General features: G+C 46.0%; 1 long non-coding RNA gene across 1 annotated transcript; it reads right to left on the bottom strand.

The window, feature by feature from the left end:
- Positions 1-7689: 7689 nt before the first annotated feature.
- LOC106004103 lies at positions 7690-16529 on the bottom strand. Its single transcript, XR_006607757.1, has 4 exons — positions 16380-16529; positions 13648-14471; positions 8785-8925; positions 7690-8164 (listed from the first exon to the last, which is right to left on the bottom strand). It is a non-coding gene; the product is annotated as an uncharacterized LOC106004103 (long non-coding RNA).
- Between the last annotated feature and the right edge of the window lie 247 nt (positions 16530-16776).

Here is a 16776-nt window from a genome sequence, read left to right as displayed (position 1 = left end):
GGAGAGCCCAGGCACCCAGGCCCTCTGACTGGGTTCTGGGGTCCTGCACCCAGGTGAGCACTTTGCACTGTCTGGCACATTGTAGGGGCTGAGCAGCCATGTGGTGAGCGAAGGTTGCAAGGATGAGTATGACAACGCAGAATGGGAGAGTTGACTCGGTGGGTGTCCTTGGCAAGTCGCTTCAAGCAAACTGAGACTAATAATTTCCGGGTCTCAGGAGCAGTTAAGAGCATGTCTAGAACAGGAAAGGCCGCTGGCCCGTGACTTCAGACAAATTACCTAGTACTTAACAGTAGCAGTCCATTGTGTTATTAAAGAACTCCTTCCTAGCACATTTGCATGCACTGCGTCAGATACTTGCTGTAACAAAATTAGCAGAACCTGGCACATAATACATGCTCAAAAAAATATTGCTCACTATTAAGAAGAGTAAAATGAGATCAAGGATACGGTCGTGTTTTGTTTTGTTTTGTTTTTTTACAAGTGCTAGTGAACCATAACTGAAGGCCAGCAAAACCAAAAGTACGTTTGGACCTGGGCTTGGTGTGACTGTAAACTAGCTTTGCACACTCAAACTGAGCTCACCTGAACACCATACTCTTTGAGGAGGTTGAAGGTACTTGCTGGCATTTCCACGGCTAAGGTCCACCACCAGATGCAAAACTTCCTGTGAGTGACAGCAGATGGAGGAGAATGAGAAGGTTCCTGAAGGCTGTTGACAAATCCGACACCTCTCGTGGTAGCCATGTAACTTTGGCTAAGGAACATGGCAACATGAGCTAAATCCCAGGAAGAGAACCCCCAACGAGGGGCCATGGGGTCCAGTCCTTCCCAAGAGCATCACATCACCACATGGCCCTAGGAGAGCTGCTCACCAGGACCCACTTGATAGGCCGGCCAGCCCACTGAGGCCGCCTCCACGTGCCCCATACCTGGATTTCAGCATCAGAGATGGTTGCCAGATAATTGGCATCCCGGATGATGCTATGGCCCCAATGTCATTGCCTTCTGGGCAGCTGTCAATATTGTGTGCACAGGAATGCTGCAAAACAGGACCAGGGAACACCCATTTGCGGAGGTCTGCCTTGCTCCCCAGAGAAACTCGCTTCAAAAGCTATGGAGGAAACAAATGTGGTCCATCCATACAACAGATTGTGATGCAGCCATACAAAGGAAGGAAGCACGGACCCCTGCTGTATCAGGGGACGACCCACCGAACATCACGTGAAGTAGAGAAGCCTGACACAAAGACCACACATTGTTCGAGCTCATTGATATGAAGTGTCCAGCTTTGAAAATCCACAGGGACAGACAGGCATGTCAGTGGCTGTCAGGGGGAATGGGAGGGGTGACTAAGGGCTTTAGGTTTTCCTTTTGGGATTTTGGAACTAGGGGCACCCAGCGGGCTCAGCTGGTGGAGCATGTGACTCCTGACCTCGGGTTTCTGGGTTCCAGCCCCACGTTGGGCATAGAGATGACTTTAAAACAGCAGTTGGAACTAGATACAAGCGGCGATGGCACAACATTGTAAACGCGCTCAATGCCACTGAATCACAGGCTTCACAATGGCGAATTTTACCTTATGTGAATTTTACCTCATTTTAAAAACTAACTCAGCATTATGCAAACATGCTGTTTGTTCTCTTCATGAAGTCGACTGTCACCCACTGTTGAGCGCTGATTCTGTGCCAGGCATGAAGGACGGAAATAAGAAAAAAAGATGCCTGGGACAATACCCCAGCTCTCAGGAAAACGAGTGCCCTCCCAGCTAAGAGGGAATGAAAATAAGCACAGGCTTTCTAGAGAGCAACTTAGCTGCATCTGTCAAAATTTTAAATGCACACACCATAGGACTCAACAATTCCTCTTCTACAGCTTTTTTCCCAGAAAAATAATAGTGAAATTAAACAGAGATAAATATAAAATCATGTTCATCATGGCACTGCTTTAATGGCAAAAAAAATCTCAAAACACAAATATCCACGAATGTGGGAACTGTTTAAAAACATTATGACATAACCATATAATGAAAAACTAGGCTACTTGCAAAAAGATTGAGGCAGGGGCACCTGGGTGGCTCACTTGGTTAAGGGGCTGCCTGCAGCTCAGGTCCTGGGATCAAGTCCTGTATCAGGCTCCCTGCTCAGTGGAGAGCATGCTTCTCCCTCTCCCTCTGCCTGTCACTCTGCCTACTTATGCTCTATCTCTCCCCACTCTCTCTGAAAAATAACAAAAAAAAAAAAAAAAAAAAAAAGAATGAGGCCAATGTGGGAAGGTGACCAATATTTTGTGAAAAAAGCAAGTTGCCAAACAGTGTAGTTAGCTTCCTCCTGCATGAGGGAGAGAGAGTGCACACATTTCTGTGCACAGAAGAGTCTAGAGGAACAGATTCTAAACTAAACAAGGGTGACTCTGGAGATGGGTCTGGGTAAGGAAGGACTCACTTTTCCTTCCCTCATTCACTACTATACCGTGTCACTGGCAAGACTGTAGAACCCTAAGAAGCAGGAAAAACCTTGTCACTTGCAGAATTAAATGAGATACTTAAATATCTAAGCGAGCCAGAGAAACACAACAGAAGCAAGGCTGTGAGTGATGTGAGTGAGCGGCAGCACAGGGGTCGGGGGAGCGAAGGCCGGTGGTAGGACTTCCTGATCCAGGACCACGGGCTGGTGGTTCCCATTGTTTTTCATTACGGAGCTCTTGTTACAGGAAATATCAGCAGGCCTCCTAGGTCACTCCAGCGCCCCCACTGGCTGGGACCAAGTCTGTGCCCTGGCTGAGGACCTGGCTGGTTGTCTGTCACCTGAGAAGGCTTCATCCCCCTGGGAACTAGCCCCCCAAATCCTTTGAGAGAATGCAGTCCTAACATTGCTGTGAATGGCACCATGATGTCCTTAGTGTGGAAAAACATCTTATCCCTGTGGCTTTCCAGAATTAAAATAGAGAGCCAGTGATGTCATTTGGGCCTTTTCTATAAATATATTGGTGGGAAGAGAATCTGTTTATTTTGCTTAGGAATGGGTGATGTTTAAAAGAATTTAATGTATCAGAGCCTATGATGGATTAAATTTGTGAATCTGATGGATTAAAATTGTGCCCCTCATTGATTCAGACTTGTGGTTTTGCATTCAAATCATACTGGTTTATAAACAGTATTTGTATACTTATGAGAACTTAAGATTTGTCATAGTTATGTCTAATTTATTAGATTTATAATAATTCTCTAAGTATGGGTGAAGGGTTTATTTTTTAATCAGGCTACTAAAGAACTTAGAGATAAAACCAAATATATTCAGTTTATTTTTTTTAGATTTATTTATTTATTTGACAGAGAGACATCACAAGTAGACAGACAGGCAGAGAGAGAGAGAGAGGAAAGCAGGCTCCCCGCTGAGCAGAGAGCCCAATGTGGGACTCGATCCCAGGACCCTGAGATCATGACCTGAGCCAAAGGCAGCAGCTTAACCCACTGTGCCACCCAGGCGCCCTATATTCAGTTTCTAAGTGCGGTTTAAAAATGTTTAAAAGGAATTAATACTCAAATTTGTGAGTTGGGCCAAACATTAATCAAAACCCCCTTAAAGGCAATTATAAAAATCTGCTAGATTTATAAAAGGTGTAAAATTTATAAGTTGAATAAAAAAAACTTAAGGGAAAACTATGGTTCTGAGTTTATAACTTTAATAAAGTGAATATTCATTCTAAAACCAGCTAATCTTTTCTGGGTCCCAAATTCATCATTTACTATATTATAAAACTCACACTGACATATTGAATTGTTAACCAAAGATGCACTTTAGTTTGTAATTAAAAAGAAAAAAAAAATCACTGTCAGAATCACCCCTAGTCTAGTCGAGGAGACAGCTTTATAAGCAAGAGAATATAAGAGGGGAGCCTGGGTGGCTCAGTCAGTTAAGCCTTCAGCTTGGGTAGTGATCCCAGCATCCTGAGATCAAGCCCCACATCAGGCTACCTGCTCAGCAGGGAGTCTGCTTCCTCCTCTCTCTCTCTCTGCCTGCCTCTCTGCCTACTTGTGCTCTCTACTTTGTCAAATAAATAAATAAAATCTTAGAAAAAAGAAAGGAAAATAAAAAAGCAAAGAAAAAAGCAAAGAATAAAGACTTTTAAGGGGGCCAGCCGTGCTTGGGGAAAAGGAGCTATCAGCAACAGTTTCAGAGAAGAGACACATGTGAGGTGCCCACCCTTCCTGCCTGTGGACTCTGTCACGGATAGAACAACTTTCCCTCATGTGTAAGACAGATATCCCACTACTTGCAGCTGGAAGCGTGTGACAGCCACAGGTGACAGCCTGGCACATGGAAGGGGAATTCCACTTTCTGGGGGACAAGTTTCCATGACTAGGATGCAAGATGCATTTTTCCCTCTATCTCAGGCTGCATCGGCAAGAGGCTGCCTCTGAAGGGTGTTCAGCAGGGGAGTAACACAAACAGATTTTGCCTTTGTGAAAAGATCACACTCAAAATGCTGTGGAAAACAACTACACGATGCTACACGCTGATGTCCATGGATCTGTATTTAGGACAACAGCAAATGTTCTGGAAGGAAACACACCAAATTGACTACCTCCAGGAAGAGGGTGAAGATTGGAGATGGTGGCCGAAGAAGACCTTAGCTTTCAATTAAAATATTATTAAAAATTGGGGCGCCTGGGTGGCTCAGTGGGTTAAGCCGCTGCCTTCAGCTCAGGTCATGATCTCAGGGTCCTGGGATCGAGTCCCACATTGGGCTCTCTGCTTAGCAGGGAGCCTGCTTCCTCCTCTCTCTCTCTCTCTCTGCCTGCCTCTCTGCCTACTTGTGATCTCTCTCTGTCAAATAAATAAAATCTTAAAAAAAAAGATTATTAAAAATCAACAGATGGGTAGATAAGCAGAATCAGTATATCCATGTGATAGAATCTTGGAAACAAAGGAAGCACTGACTGATGCCACAGCACGGGAGAACTCTGAAAACATTATGCTGAGAGAAAAACCAGACATAAAAAGCCACATATGATTCACGGACATAAAATGATGACAAGCAAACCTATAGAGACAGAAAGTTGATGAGGGACTGAAAGGAAGGAGAATGGGGAGCTCACTGTCACAGAGTTTTTGTTTGGGGTGATGAAAATGTTCCAGAAATAGTGCCGATGGTCACACAACATTGTGGATGTAATTAATGCCACCAAATTAGATGTTTAAAAACATAATTTGGGGCACCTGGGTGGCTTAGTGGGTTAAAGCCTCTGCCTCCAGCAGATAATAAATTCTTTAAATTAAAAAATATATATTTTTACAATGGGGTGCATGGGTGTCGCAGTTGGTAAAGCGGCTGGCTCTTGGTTTCAGCTCAGGTCTTGATCTCAGGGTCCTGGGATCGAGCCCCATGTTGGGCTCTGCACTCAGCAAGGAGTCTGCTTGAGGATTCTCCCTCCCTCTTCTGTTGCCCTTCCCCCACTCACACTCTCTTGCTCTTAAATAAATAATAAAGAAATCTTTTCTAAAAATGGGAAGATGGTCAATTTCATGTTATGTGTATTCTAAATCACCATCCTGGAGGTTGGGTTGTAGAGTGAAGCTGGAGAGGAGGAGGCTGGCCAGGTGGGAGTGGGTGGGCAGGGGCAGCAGAGGTGGCTTTAGAAGGCCTCTGGGAGGAGATGCAACAGGGCTTGGGAGATATTTTAGCAGGAGATATCCACAGGACATCCAGGTGGAATGTTCTCCAGCTGCTTCCTCATCCATGAAAAGAGGAATTATGAGGTGGTTAGGGAGATGAAGATGGTATGGTTACCACCCTAGGACTGCTCCCTTCTGGCTGGAGAAAAGGACCAAGCACATCCTCCTCACCATCTTGGGCCAGAGGAAGCAGAGTCTCAGAAGGCAGATGAAAACCAAGGGGACATGGTATCAGAAAAGCCAAGGCAATGACAAGTGTGAAATGCCACTGAGACGTCTAGTAAGATGAGGACCAGGATTAAGTAACAGGGCCCTAGGACGTCACCAGTCAACTGGGGGACCTGTATCAATCTAACTTTCCAGAACACCCAAGAGCTTTAAACAACTTCCTCCTAATCATCCCCAACTGGACTATCCACCCCCATGTCACCACCCCCCACAACTCAACCAGGGCCATACAATCTTATCAACTAATCTAGCACTTCACTCTGCCTCTAGGACCAGGAATGAAGAAAGAAAACACACATTAACATCTATCATGGACCATGGACTGTGTGCTACTGGTCTTCATGACAGTCCTGTAAGGTAAGTGCAGTGTGTTGAGGGCCTCCTCAGAAGTCAGGTTCACCCAGAGCCTCAGGATGTGAGCATATAATGCTCACAGGGTCCTTGAGATGTATTAGTTCAGATGAGGGTGGATTAGGATGAATCCTAAAACCAATGACTGCTGAACTGATAAAAGTGCAGACACAAAGAGACACATGGAGGACAATGTCATGTGAAGACAGCGGCAGAGACTAGAGTGATTAGTTTAACAGCCAAGGAAAACCAAGGCTTCCAGCCACCACCAGCAGCTGGGAGAGAGGCCTGGAGTGGGTTCTCCCTCAGAGCCCCAGAAGGAACCACCCCTTAGGGCACCCTCATTTCAGACTTCCAGCCTCGGGAACTGTGAGGGAATAACTTTCTGTTATTTTAAGCCCCTCAGCATGTGGTAATTATTTTTTTAAAGATTTTAATTATTTATTTGATGGACAGAGATCACACAAGTAGGCAAGAGAGGCAGGCAGAGAGAGAAAGGAAAGCAGGATTCCTGCTGAGCAGAGAGCCAGATGCAGGGCTGGGTCCCAGGACTCTGAGGTCAGGACCTGAACCAAAGGCAGAGGCTTTAACCTGCTCAGCCCCTCAGGCACCTCAGGGTGTGGTCATTTCTTAGAGCAGCCCAAGGAAACTAAAACAGTGGGTATGATTAGCCTCTTTTTTTGTAGAAGGGGAAAATGACTTCACTTCTCTGGGCCTCCAAGCTGGGTTAGTGTTAACCTCCCTCATCTACTCTGGGACATCACCAAACCAAGTTTCTCAGCCTAAAGGACCAATCATTTTATCTGGGGAAATTCATGAAGGTAATGTCACTTGACCAGGCCTCAAGGCAACAGGATGGCCAGCCTCCCCAGGCCGCTTCACCCTCACCCGGCATCCCACCTCTGGCTTCTGCATGCCCAGACCAGCATTTCTCATTTGTTGCAGATACGCTACACTGAGTAGGGAAAAAGAGGCTTGCGCCACACCTACCCTGTGAAGGAGTCCCATATGATTATCAGGAATTCGGGCCCTTTGTCAGCCGTGGCAATCCACCATCTATCATCCCTGATGCAGAGGCAGTAGATCACATTAGTGTGGCCCTGCAGAAATGTAGAGAAAATGCTCTGAAACATTCAGGATGGCCAGAGAGGCTGGAGCCCCACAGAGAGAACTAAGCTCCCCTTCCAGGTTCATCGGGCTGAAAATCCCACTCCTATGGCCTTTCCCTGGCATTTCTCCATAACCAGTGGTTTCTGATTTTCTCTCCCGCAAAACCCCTGAAGGGTAAGCCACGCTCCCACAAGGACAAGGGCTCCCTACAGATCTAGGCATGTGCCCAACTGTGAACCCAGGTGGGGAATAAATGGGGTTCTGCCCCACCTCCAGTCCCCTTGAAGCCCTGCTGGCCTCTTCTCCCTTAAACAGTGTCCACTCAGGCCACTGAGCAGATCTGGAGCAAAAGCCTCTCTGCTGGTCTCCCTGCTTTCATTCTCATCCCCTCATAATCCTTTCCCAGTAACTCAGGAACCTTCTGGAAACAAACAAAATGCTCGTGCTGCCTGCCAGGAAATAGCCCATTCCCTCCCTCCTTCCTCTTCCCTTGCTCACTCCATGTCAGTCATACCAGCCTTCTTTCTGGGCCCCTTGGGCAGGCCTGCAAACCTGCAGCTCCCTGGGTCTGGACTGCTTTTCCCCAAACTGCCCCTGGTTGGTTCATTCTCCTCAGTCAGTCAGATCTTGGCACAAAGGGCATGTTTGCCAGTGCAACCAACTGGAGGGCCATCTCTCACTCCTGCTCTCTCTCCTGAAGCAGCCCACATTTCCTTTGGAGTGTTTGTTGTAATTCGTAATTGTGTATTTATGAGACTATAATCTCCATGTTTTGTTCATGACTACAGGCCCAGAATCTGAAACAAAGAGGTTCTGATAAATACCTATGGAATAAATGAACGAAAGAATAAATGGATGGAGGGATGGATGGTCAAGGCCACTCCCAGCCACCTGACTCTGCAGGAGGCTGGACTCCTGCCTGGCATGGTCCCTATTTCTCAGCCCCTCTGCCTGCTGCTCCTTCCTCGCTCCACAGACACAAACTCCCCCCTCTCCCTCCCACCAGCAATGGACTCAGTGCTGCACATTCAACTAAGCTCCAAGAAGGGCTGCTTGTGGGCTTGAGTGTTTCTGGACATCTAGAGAGCAAATTCTGCACCTACATGGCATGGATCCCTGAGTACAGACTAGGTTTTTGGGAAACCCTCTGTGATGTTTTTGACCTAGGCATTGACTTAAGGAAGGTCCTTATTAAAATATATATTCAGGGACTCTTGGGCAGCTCAGTCAGTTAAGCGTCTGCCTTCAGCTAAGGCTTTGATATCAGGGTCCTGGGATCAAGCCCCACATCAGGCTCTCTTCTGAGAAGGGGAGTCTGTTTCTCCCTATTGCTCTCTTCCTTGCTCTCTTAAATAAATAAATAAATAAATAAATAAATAAATAAAATCTTTAAAGGCAACAACAAAAACTTGCATACCTGAAGATGGTGCTGAGTATTCTTGAAGACATCGTAGATGAACACAGTGTCAGCACAGATGTACAGAAGAACTCGCTGGCTTTCATCTCAAATATAGTAAACAGGAAGAGAACTGTTCCATCCAAAAGATCAAGTTATGGTCTGGAAGGCAAAGACAAGACCAGCAAGACACTGAGTGCACGGAGCCCAGAACTGTGATGCCAGGCACCCCTGGCACAGTCTCTGGAGGGGAAGGATTTCACATCATCAGTCCAAAGTAGGGGAAATCTCTTCAAGAACATCCTCGACCACATTCTAGGGCATGGAGGACCCTCGAATCCATGAAGCTGAGTAAAACGGGCCACACACAGTACAGGGTCAGTCTAATCCATAGAGGTGGAAAGGAGCCCAGTGGCTGCTTGGGGCCTGGGGAAGGTGGTTGGGGAGTGATGGCTAGGGGGTATGGATTTCTTTTGTGAGGGATGAAAATGTTCTGGAATTAGACAGTGGTGACAGCCGCACAACCTTGTGAACATGCGAGAAAGCAATGAATGGTATACTTTAAAGGGGTCAATTTTATGAGGATGTGAAGAAATTGGAACCACTGGTCACTCATGGTAGGAATATGAAATCATGCAGCTGCTTTGGAAGACCCCAGGGAGAGCTCTCCAAACACTGAAATCAGAATTAGTGTATCATGCAGCAATGACACTTCTGGATACCTAGCTCAAAGAGCTGGAAGCAGGCTCTCAAGGAGACATTCACACGCCCATGTTTAGAGCAGCATACTTCACAGAAACCAGATGATAAAAGGAAGCCAAGTGTCCCATGATGGACAAATGAATGAACAACATGTGAGTGTTGTTCAGGCTTCCACAGGAAGGAGACCCGATGCTCTACGACATGGATGGACTTTGGGGACATCATGGAAGTAAAATCCACCAGTCACAGAAAGACAAATATGGTAGGATTCCACAGACATGGTCCCAAGAAGAATCAGTTCCATAGAGACAGAAAGTGGAATGGTGGTTGCCAGGAGCAGGGCTGGGGAACGGGGAGTTGTTCAATGGGTAGGGAGTTTCCTTTTCACAAGATGAGTTCCAGGTGCTGGTTGCAGCACAGTGTGAATGTACCTACTACGATGCTGTACACTTCAAAATGGTGAAGATGGTAAATTTTAGGGGTGCCTGGTGGCACAGTTGGATCAGCAACTGACTCTTGGCTTTGGCTCAGGTTGTGATCTCAGGGTTGTGGCATCCAGCCCCACATCGGGCTCCATGAATAGTCTGCTTAAAACTCTCCTCTGCCCTTCCCCAACCTCCCCTCTCTTTCAAATAAATAAATATTTAAAAGATGAGGGGCGCCTGGGTGGCTCAGTCATTGGGTGTCTGCCTTCAGCTCAGGTCGTGATCCCAGGATCCTGGGATCGACCCCCCTGCCAGGCTCCCTGCTCCTGGGAAAGCCTGCTTCTCCCTCTCCCACTCCCTTGCTTGTGTTCCCTCTCTCTCTCTGCCTCTTTCCTTGTCAAATATATAAATAAAATCTTTTTTTGAAGATGCTAAATTTTACTTTATGTGTATTTTACCACAATTTTAAATTTTAAGAAGGTAAATTTAATGGTATATGAATTATACCTTGCTTAAAAAAGAAAAGAAAGTCAACAGTAAACAGAAAGAACGTCCGATCCTCCTAATCCCCAGAACCTCGGCTGCTCAGTATCTGACACACAGTGAGCACTTAATATGGTGAAATTCAATTTACTTCATGAAAATATATGGAAAGGGGAAATTACAGTATAGTCACCAAGGAACTTCATAAGAAAGGCAATTATTCAGCTGGGAATATTTGTATTTGGTCCTCATATACCATTTCTCCTGGAAGAATAAAGCACAAAGAGACAAAATTCCCTAAGCATGATTAAAAATTCCATATTCCCAGAATAAATCCAAGATTAAAATTTTCTGAAATGAAAAATTTGAGCTACTATAAATCTATTACTTTTAATTCAATAGTAGTTTACTTATGCATAGTTTTGTGTGCAAAGTCTTTTGTAAAAATCACGGAAGTGATTAAAACTGTTTATAAATTCTGTGGATTCATACAAAAGAGTATTATTCAGAAATAACAAGTAATAAACTAGCAAGCCAGGAAAAGACATGGAAAAATCTTAAATACATTTTGCTAAGTGTAAGGAGCCAACCTTAGGGGGACACAAGGCTGTCCCCCCAACCTTAGGGGGACACAGTGGGGACACCTGGGTGGCTCAGTTGGTTAAGTGTCGCCCTTCGGCTCAGGTCATGATCTCAGAGTCCTAGGATGGAGCCTTGCATTGGGCCCCCTGCTCATCCAGGAGTCTGCCTCTCTCTCTCTCTCTCTCTCTGCCCCTCCCCTGACATGTGTTTTCTCCCTCTCTTTCTCTTTCTGACAAATAAATAAAAATCTTTAAAAAAAAAAAAAAAAGGACTTCACATTGTATGATTCCAATTACATGATATTTTGGAAAAGTAAAACTATGAAGATGGGGGGTGGAATAATGGCCAGGGAGTGAGGGGGTAAAGGCAGGGATGGAGAGTGGGGCACGAGGGATTTGAAGGCAGTAACACAAGTGTGTAGGGCACTACAGTGGTGGATATACCTCATCATACCTTAGTCAACGCCCAGAGAATGTCACACCCCCAATTGTGAACCCTAAAGTAAAATATGGACGTTATTTAATAATAACAGTCAACATGGGCTCATCACCTCTAACAAATGTCCCCCACTAATAAAGATATTAACAAAAGAAGAACCTGGTGGGGGCACAAGGGAATATATGGGAACTCTGTACTTTTCTTTTTTTTTGCAATCAATCTAAAGTGCTCCAAAAAATAGTGCTTTTAGGGGCATGTGGCTGGCTCAGTCAGTAAAGCCAATGCCTCTTGATCTCGGAGTGTTCCAGCCCCTTGCTTGGTGCAGAGATTACTTAAAATAGAAACATTCCATTTAAAAAATTAGCCAAGGCCAATTAATTGAATGTGGTAGCATCTAAAGTAATGGATAAGTGATTAGAGACTTTTAGCAACTGACTCACTCAGTATTAACGGGACCTCCTTGCTCCAGCAGCGCTCACACTCATTGAAAGCACGCGCTATCAGTTGATGCTGGGCACTAGTGCTACCGTTCGTGGTGAATGGTCATGGAGTAGCCGGCTCTTACAGCAACCTTCCAAACATGAACAAAAAACGCTATGGTCCAAAGCAGATTTCACTGCACTTGACAATCATCAAAGATTCCTTCTCATAAATGCATAACACCTTGTTTTCTTGGTGGAAGTCAGTATCCAGGGTTATGCCTACTTACCAGGAACACTCTGAATTACTCCAGGCCTCTAGAGTAAGGCAGCGGACCCCAAAGGAAAAGGGGGATGCTGCAGGCAGAGAGAGGCAGGAACACACTTGTTGAAGCCCCTTTGGTGAGAACAAATCAGAAGTAACAAAAACAGCCATCCATAACAGGACACTGGTTGAATTTAAAATGAGGAAGTGGTTCTACGTTCCCTAATACAGAAAACCCTCTGAGACATACTAAGTGGTCATGCAGAAGATCTGACTGGTAAAGAAAACAAAACACAGCATGTGTCGTGTGTGTACACACACACACAGATGTGTCCATAGATGCCCAGGAAAAGGTATGGAAAGATACACAGTTATACGAAACTGGAATGGTAGTCACTTTCAGGAAATGGATTTGGCATGGTCTGTGTGAGAAGAGGAATCTGCCTGATTTTTTTTAAATTTTAACTTATTTAATTTTAGAAGGGGGAGGGGGGAGGGAGAAAGGCAGAGAGAATCCCAAGCAGGCTCCATGCCCAGTGCAGAGCCCCATGCAAGGCTCGAGCTCACAGCCCTAGGATCACAATCACAACCCCAGCCGAAATCAAGACTCAGACACGTAACCAACTAAGCCACCCAGGTACCTCTGCTTTAATTTTTTTTTTTTAAAGAGCACCTATTATTTTTAACAGGATAAAAAAAGGGGGGGTTACCTGGGTGACTCAGTGGGTTAAGCCTCTGCCTTTGGCTCACCTCATGATACCAGGGTCCTAGAGCCCCACATCGGGCTCTCTGCTCAGCAGGGAGCCTGCTGCCCCCTCTCTCCCTGCCTTCCACTATGCTTACTTGTGATCTCTCTCTATGTGTCAAATAAATAAAATTTAAAAAGGGAGGGAGAGAGAGAGAGAAAACCAATACAGGAACAGGAACAGAAATGAACAGAAAGAAGGTGTCCTCAAGGAGCTAAACAAATTTGCTGAGGGAGGTGGTCTAGAAGAGTTGAGTTCTGCAGTGAGCCCAAGGCTAACAGGGGACCCAAACCCCTGGCATGTAGGACACTTGCTCTCATTAGCGATATCCCCGGATGTTGTGCTGGCTGGCTAAACAAGCCAAAAGTCTTTACAGTCTCTAAAACTTATTCTATCTTTCAGACTGGACAAGCCCAAGTTTTGGCCTTGAACTCCACTGCTCAAAGTAAACCCAGTCTACAGAAACGAGGCTGTCATTTGTCTGAATCTCCCACTAGGTGTTTGCCATCATCCTCATCAAGGCTACCATCCTGCCGCCACCACCATCATCATCCAGATGTGAACACCCGTCCAGTGCTCACTGTGTGTCAGGAACTACATTAAACACTTTACGTGCATCCGATCGCTTACAAATCTTCCAAAGGCAGAATCTACAGGGAAAAATAGAGGTGAATCCTAGGAAGCAATTTTCAGTGGCACACGGAGGAGGAAGGGAAAAACTCTCCTCCTCTTATTCTCTTGGTAAATGGTGATATTTGTGCGGCAAAGGCAGATGCCAGTCGACCCCCTGGTGCCTTTCTCAGTGGCTTTCACTTTTCCCATACCTTTTGCTTTCTGGTCCATCTCCGAACGTGCAGTTTTAGGAGCCCGTAATGGTTTTAGGAGCTTGTGAAGAAGCATCAGGCCATCTAAAGCAGAAGAGGTGAGGAGAGGAGGGAAAGGGGAAAGGAATGGAGGAGCAGGAGGAGGAAGTGAGAAAGAAGGGGAATGGGGAGGAGAGGGAGGGATTGTCCTGAGTCTCCCACAAGAAAGGGCACCCTCTGTAACAGACAAACCACGTCTGGAATTTCCTGCCTGGGGAACAAGACTGTTGGACCCAGATGTCAGGCCCAGAGGCAGCACTTCTGTCACACATGTCCCTCCAGAGCGCTGAACTGAACTTTAAAACATATAAGTTGTTATTAGTTCAAAAGGATATTTCTGGTGGTATTTTTTCTTCCATATGCATAAAATCCCCTTACTTCACAATGCTTTTAAAGCACTAGAGGACACTAAAATCCATGTTACACTCCCTTCCAAAGGATACACGTTGGCGCGGTCATCCCTTCAAAACAATATGTCCTCGCTGGTAGACACCAGTGATTTCTCTGGGATTTCTGCTTTGGACTGGAATTCTTCCTCTTGTCACTCACTTAAGTCTGATCATCTTTTTTTCCTCTCTCCTTTACCATCCCAGTTCATCCTGAGGATCTGATCGATTTTCTCCCCAAGCCCACTTGAGGGCTGTGTTTCAGGGAAACTAATCTCTGGTTCCTTGGAACTGCTTTGATCCAAATCAAGACATTTTCCTTTTGAGCTCCTCTCTTAAAGGCTCATTTGTTTCCAAATGCTCTGATTCTAATGCATCCTTTCACTCTCCAAGGGTTCTCTTTAAAAAGAAATAAAAGAAGATTGTGATTCCAAATACAGTGTATAGCTGCTTGATTCCCTCCTTTATTTTTCTTTCTGTTCCTACTCAGCCAGACTTAGTGTTCCTCTCACACTGGAACTATGAACTATTTCAAAAAGGTGCCTCGGGGGTGTGTGCGAGTTAAGTATTGGCCTTTGGCTCAGGTCATGATTCTGGGACCTAGGATGGAGCCCCACATTGGGTTGCCTCCTCAGTGGGGCATCTGTTCTCCCTCTCCTGCTCTCCCCCTCCTTGTGCTCTCTCTCACTCTCTGTCAAATAAATAAATCTTAACAAATAATAATAATTAAAAAAAATAAAAACGAGCCTGGGACATTTTATACTTAAATAACAAGAATCATGCATGTGCCAGGTTTATTCTTGGCCTATGAGCAGAACCACACAGCAAAACCATTCTTCTAAGTGGCCCTGGTCATCTCCAAGGATGGGCGAGTCACAGTCACTCTTCTTCTTGGACCACAGCTGAGTTCTCCGTCGCAGGGAGAGCCTACGTTATTATAATCACGCTGACTGTGTTCTAAGACAATTGCATTCCAACTAACCCCTAGGAACGCTTTCTGTCAGCTCCCCTGCACACCTTCTCCAGGAGGCCTTCCCTGACCATCGCCTAGCTGGGCTAAGTGTCCTTGATTTTTGTTTTTTAAATATCTCCTATGCATCTCTCAATCACTGCACTTAGGTTATTGTTTTATGGTGCTCAGGTATCAGTCTGCCTCCCTACACACCCTAGAGCTCCTTAAGAGAATGGACTGTGTCTTGTTTGTATTATCCCCATAGCCTGGCAAATGGTGAATATTCCATGATTCTGAATGAATGAATGAATAAATGAAAGCATAGATGACTTAAAATTACTACTTACTAGGGAAGTTCCTGACATGACTGACTGTGTAAGTATCTCCCCTGCACCTGACATTCTTTGTGGAATTTCCTTTAAAGAAATATTGACCATAAACATCATCAGTTCACTCTGCTTCCCATTTTAATTTCCTAGTACATGAACCTATCAATGAACTGTGCAATATCAGCTCTGGTTCCTTTCCACAGGAATAAAAAGAATTTCATACTTCTGGGAAAACCTATACCTAATCGGAAGCATATTGATGTCAGGGCCTCTCATCTTTCCAGGAATAATTTTAGAGCTCTGTAACTCACTTTGTATACATTCATATTCCCACAGGCAAGCGAACAATTCTAATAATGTAAATTTACAACAATTCTAATAATGTAAATAAGGACAGAAGCAGCGACTTAGTGGTTAAAAGTGTGGGCTTTGCAGTCGGCCTCTCCTAGCATTCAATCCTGGTTCCACCACTCACTTGCTCTGAGACCTTGTGCAAGTGGCTGTTCCCTCAGAGTGCCTATTTGCTCACAGGCAGGATAAAAGTGAGAACCCTAATTTCTGGGGTTGAGGTGTCCTATGTAAAACGTTCAGTGCAGCTGCCACAGAGGGCTTGAGAAAGGCAGCAATCGTTTACAGTTTAACAGCCTTCTAACATAGTCTCTCATTCATTTCTTCGGACAAACTGGAATTTGAGGCTCTGGGAGTTGAAATAACTTAATGGGCTCACACCGCTGGAAAGAGGCAGACCTCTCTAATGCTCAGTTCCTCCAGGTGGAAAAAGCACTCAAGGCCCAGGGCCTTGAGTAGGGGGCCTGCTCCAACTGCAAACTTTGTCAGCGCATCTTGATGCGGGGCCCAGGGGAGGGGAGGAAAGTGCAGGGGTCTGTGGGGGAGGGAAGGGGGACACAGAGGCACAGGTCCTTCCTCCAGCTTAGGTCTCTCTGAGGCTGACCTGGCCCCCAAGCATCCCCAATCCCCTGAGGGGCACCAGGCCCTCCCACACCAGGACCCCCAACCCCAACTCACAGAGTGCGCCCTCCAAGGGCCTCAAAGGACTGGCCCTCCTGCCACCTGGACCCCTCGGTCACCTCCCCAGCCTCCAGTGGCCACTGCATTCTCCTCCAAGCGCTCCCTACCTCTGGTTGTCACCCAAGCCCCGCCCCATTGTAACCGCCACCAGGGCGGGCACCGTAAAGCAGGAGGGCCTGCCGGTGGTCACGTGTCCAAGGCTCTGTCTCGCGCCGGCGGGCACGCCCCCTGGCGGTCAGCATGGGAGAGGCACCACTGAGGCCCTTGTCCTGAAATTAGCCTTCCTCCCTCTCAACCACTGTCTTCAGCTCCTTCCACATATGTATTCCCAAGGCGCCAAGGCATAAGAAGCGGCATTGGTGGCACCTGCCATTCTGACTTTCCGAAGACTAGG

The sequence above is a fragment of the Mustela putorius genome, unplaced genomic scaffold (assembly GCF_011764305.1).
Source record: "Mustela putorius furo isolate JIRA1106 unplaced genomic scaffold, ASM1176430v1.1 tig00000731_pilon_pilon_pilon, whole genome shotgun sequence".
Lineage (NCBI taxonomy): Eukaryota > Metazoa > Chordata > Mammalia > Carnivora > Mustelidae > Mustela > Mustela putorius.
This window is presented reverse-complemented; position numbering and strand designations above follow the sequence as displayed.